This window comes from Triticum aestivum, chromosome 3B (genome assembly GCF_018294505.1).
Source record: "Triticum aestivum cultivar Chinese Spring chromosome 3B, IWGSC CS RefSeq v2.1, whole genome shotgun sequence".
Taxonomy (NCBI): domain Eukaryota; kingdom Viridiplantae; phylum Streptophyta; class Magnoliopsida; order Poales; family Poaceae; genus Triticum; species Triticum aestivum.
The window spans coordinates 43,066,150-43,071,247 of record NC_057801.1 but is presented as its reverse complement, the minus strand read 5'-3'; the positions used below and the strand labels follow the sequence as shown (position 1 = coordinate 43,071,247).

The following is a 5,098-nucleotide window of genomic DNA, read 5'->3' as shown; positions in this document are numbered from 1 at the left end:
AATTTTCAGAAATGGAACTCCAGGGATTAACTCTTGGCGATTCAATTTGAAGCATCAGCTAATTTTGGGTGGCCACGGGGTGAAATGCAAAAATTGGGACTGCATTAGAACTTGGGTAGATTCACTAATCTTAATCCTATTCTTTCATTTTTTTAGTTCATTCGTTTATCCTTTTAATGAACATATTTTACCGGACATGTCCCATCATTTGTGCCTCAGAAACAAAGTACGTGGAAGATCGGGAGATTGAAGGAATTATTTGTTGATCGGAACCCAAGAATCCATGCAGGACTGTTGGTGATGTGAAGCCATGGCCGACTATGTTCCACGCCAACACACAAAGCTCGTAGATTCCTTGCAGACTGCTTGCCCGCATTTTCTTTGTTTGCTATTGCCACGTTGATGCCTAATTGCTTATCGTTCGCACCCAGTAAACGCTTAGGATGCGCAGCCTTCAAGGTGGGTCCGGGTCTCCATCAGGTCAGCAGTATGTTCCACGGCGCAAACCGCAACAGCACAGTACCAGACGAAGCAAGCACCAAAGATTCTTGCAGAACGGCTAGCCTGGTGTCTCCCACAGTACTTGTCTACGACCCGGCGTGGTTCGGTGGCAGCCCTAGATGAACGACGAAATGTTTCATTGGGATCGCATACACGGAAAGCACCCTGCCTAGTTTTCCCGAAATTCCGAGCACGGCCAGCATATCTTCCTAACTTTCTGATCCCTCCTACTCCTATGGCGCCGTGGATGACATTGACTACGATTTTTTTGAATATTTAGAGCAGATAAAGATTTGACTGCATCATGATATGAGTTTTTTTTTGAGAGAAATCACGGTATGAGTTTTGGGTTTTGAGATAGTGTAGGAGTGCGTTTGTGAGGGTCCGAGAGGCAAGTGAAGAGTGGAGAACCAGCAGGGAAACGTGTGCTCTTTAAAGATTGAAGATGTGTGGATTAAGCCGCCAACCATTTCTATATAATAAGGTGAGCATGTCAGTTATTTACAGTAGAGTTAGGCCTTGGCCAAAACAAAAAAATAATATTCAAACACCACCACGTTTCCATGAGCAAAAAATGCCAAAGTAGCAATCCTGGTTGAACGAGTTTAGGGCAGTTTGACACGTCGCCGTGCATGAAAATTGCTTCAATTTCTTCATTATTAACGTGCATGTTAAACGAATTGTCTGCTCAAAAGGACAATCAATTTAATACTCTAGCAAGCGAAGATAAATCAAGGAGACTAGAGCAAGCACCTCTAGCTAAACGAGACAGGAGGCTAGAGGACCACACCTTTATTTTCAGAAGTGTTAATCACAAGCAAACATGCTAAGGGCATCTCCAGCGGCAACCCGCAAATTCTCTCCCGCATCCGTCCACGGACAGGGAGGTAACCGTCCGCGGACACAAATGCGGAGGACGCCATCCAACGCTAGTCACATACTTTTCAAACTCTTTTCAGCAAATTGATGAAATTCATGCAAACACAGCCGGATTTCATACAGACATGATGGATTTCATACAAAAGGAACGAAAACGGTTACATTTTCGACGTATTTTAATTAAAAAGGTAAAACTATGTGGTCCACGCCTGCCAGAGTCTCACGCCCCCAATGGGTTCCTTTCAGTCTGCGTGCCAGCATCTTGTTTGTTTCCTATGGCCATGTCCATGTGTAACTGCACATCGCTGGTGCCCAGTAAGCGCTTAGGATGCACAACCATCAACGTGGATCCGGGTCGGGGTCCCCATCACGTCAGCAATGTGTCCCGTGCGCGCAAACCGCGACTACACTGGACGTAGCAAGCCCCAGTGATTCTTGCAGAACGGCTGGGTTGGTGTCGAGCACAGTACCCCAAGAACTGGCGTGGCTCGGTGGCAAAACTAGATGAGACACACAATGTTTCATTGGGATCGCATATCCGGAAAGCATCCTGTCTAGCCTCCTTGAAATTCCGAGCAGGGCAAGCTTATCTTCATAACTTTCTGATCCCTCCTACTCCTATTGCGCTGTGGGCGACATTGACTACCAATTTTTATTGAACATTTAGAACAGATAAAGATTTGACTGCATCGTGGTATGAATTTTGGGATAGTGCATGTGTTAGGATCCGACAGACAAGTGGAGAACCAGCAGGGAAAGGGATGATCTTTAAAGATTGAAAATGTGTGAATTCATTGTAGCCGAAGGAAAAAACCCACTTGCATACGTTTGATCAATGACGACGCAGTTCTTGCTGCCTACCGTGCATGAAAATGGCTTCAATTTCTTTATTACTAACGTGAATATAAACGAATTGTCAGCTTGAAAGGACAAACGCTAGCTATATATGTGCGTTATAACTTGTACACCGTTCACGATTTCACGAGCTCCATCAATTTACTACACTAGCAAAGGAAGATAAATCGAGGAGACTAGAGCAGCACACCTCTAGCAAAGGGAGAGGGGAGGCTAGAGGACCACACCTTAATTTTCAGATGTGGTAATCACAAGCAAACATGCTAATCAGGCAACCGCTCCTCGAATCGATGAAATTTCTGACATTCCTGATTTGAATTTCCAAGTAGGAGTATTTGCCAGGTAGCCAGACAGAAAAAAGAACCCAACATTTTGCATATTATCGAAACTGAGAAAAATTAAGCAACAATCACTGCTTAGTTCCGCTGAGATGCAGTACAGTATGTGCACCGGCATCCGCCAGCATCACAATCGCCAACCGCACCGGGGCCAACGTTGATTTGACAGTTGCGGAGACAAGCCTTGGGGTTACACGGCCCAGGGATGACTGGGGTCTGCCGGCAGTCTTCAGGGATTAGCGAGCCGCCACCATTAGCCGTCGCCTGAATCATCAGATCTATATGTTCGTTCCAGCATATAAAGATTGCAGAGATTTATTATGAGAAAACGATAGTGGAAGGGTCGCCATACAAAATTGATCACAAAACATGCTCCAAACGTACATACCTGAGGATAGCAGCGCAACAAGGGCAAGCGAAAGTAGTAGCATCTTGTAGAACGACCTCATCCTGGCTTGATGGTGGCAATGAGAAAGGGAGAGAGAGAGATAGCGTGTTTACTGGGAGGTTAAGCCAATCTTTTCAGATATGCCTGGGTTCCTGCTCTGTGATTAGGGTCTTAGATGGCTTTTTATAATGGACATAGGTGTATGCTACAAGTTTTCGATTTATTTACATATATGTTAACATTTAAATACATTAATTGAAATCATCGGTCTGTATCCTATAAATGCGTATGTTGATATACACCCAAAATATACAGCTCATATATATAGTAAAAAAATAGATTTATAGTATTTTTTTGCGAGGAATATTTATATAGTATATTTACACCCAAAACATACAGCTCATCTACTGATGGCGTTATTAATGGGTCCCAATAACTGCCACATGTGTGGCGTGGGCAGGAACCCGCCCGCACGCCTCGTGTAGCATGGACAGGAACCCGCCCGCACGACCGCGTCCGTGCGCGCGCAGCCACAGCCCGCACGTCCGGTGCAGCGCGATCGCCCCGCACGAGCACGTCCGGGCAAGCGAGGACGCGGCCCGCACGACCTGTCTCGGCCGTCGCCCCTCCCCGCCTGCGAGCCACACGCCCCGCGTGTCAGTAACCACGCGTCCCGCCGCGATTGCCATGGTACGGACCCTCTTCAATTGCCATGTTGCTGAATTGCAGTTGCCATGTTGCTGAACTACAGTTGCCATGGTTGCTCAACTACAGTTGCCATCTTAGGTCAAGTGTCGGATGCCATTTTTGGGCAACTGCAGCTGTTGCCATGTCGGACAACTACAATTATCATGATTTGGAAAAACTTTAAGAGTTGCCACCTACTAACACTGAACGGTTGCCATGTAGCACTAAAAAACATGGCAAAAAACATGTTGCGGGTAAAAAGAGAGTTGTCATCTGCTTACAAGCACGCTAGGGCAGTTGCCATGTATCCTACAAAACACATGGCAACTGATGGCTTTTGGTGTGTGGAAGAGGAGACGGGCATGTGGGTGACGGTGGTATCTTTAGGAGTTGCCACCTACTAACACTATACAGTTGCCATGTAACGCTACAAAACAGACGTGGCAACAATAACATGTTCGGGTAAAAAGAGAGTTTCCATATGCTTACAATCACAAATAGGGCAGTTGCCATATACCCTTCAAAAACATGGCAAATGACAGATTGGGTGTGGGAGAGTGGGAGAATGGCAGTCGTGGGAGATGGGGAACAGGAGTGGTGCGTGGCGTGCGGGCGCGATAGCAGTTCCATCGCACGCCCCGACTGGCGAACGTTGGCCGCAGAGAGAAAACAGGCGTGTGGGCGACCTCCCCCACATGCCACACACACGAGTTGTCCTACGTGGCACACAAAATCAGCCTTTTTATGCCAAGATTCGTGCAAAAGGCGCTGGATGGGGATGGAGGCGTGTGGGCGAGTTGGCTAACGCCCACATGTGTGGGCGTTAACATTTCCGTTATTAATTGCACATATATTTGTAAATTGATTGCCTTGAAGGAAAAACCAAGGATCCATTTATGGCATATTGACTGCCCGCAAAAAAAGAATATATGCACAATTAATATAAATCTTGACTGCCCCCAAATATGTGCAAATTACTTTATTCTGGGAAAATATACAAGGAGGTTGTTTTTGGCAAGGTAGTGAGAATCATGATTTTATTGTGATTTTTTACGATGTTATGATCTAAATTGATTAGATATCCATATTTTCACGATCCTGCTCTTTTTGAATAGTTTGGTTTCCTTCCCACATATGTCACGTGGTCACGATCCTACTAGTTATGAGCCAACCATTTGCAATTTTATCATAGAGGATCAATCCGATCCCAACTCATGATCCTGACTATCTTCTTCTAAGCTTCTATACTACCCTCTTCATAAATACATGATTTCTTACCAAGATCTTTTATAACTCTGGCTACTAATTCGCAAAAGTAAATGTTACGTATCAAATTTGCAATGACAAATATTTGCATAATACTAAATGACCACGGAGTTAGACGCTAATCGACCTCGTCGGCTGGTACCAGCCGCCGAGGTCTTCTTTTTTCCCTCAAAAAAAAAAAAAA

General features: G+C 45.3%; 1 long non-coding RNA gene across 1 annotated transcript; it reads right to left on the bottom strand.

The window, feature by feature from the left end:
• Positions 1-2,594: 2,594 nt before the first annotated feature.
• Positions 2,595-3,159, bottom strand: LOC123064623 (uncharacterized). Its single transcript, XR_006430745.1, has 2 exons — positions 2,962-3,159; positions 2,595-2,851 (listed from the first exon to the last, which is right to left on the bottom strand). It is a non-coding gene; the product is annotated as an uncharacterized lncRNA (long non-coding RNA).
• Between the last annotated feature and the right edge of the window lie 1,939 nt (positions 3,160-5,098).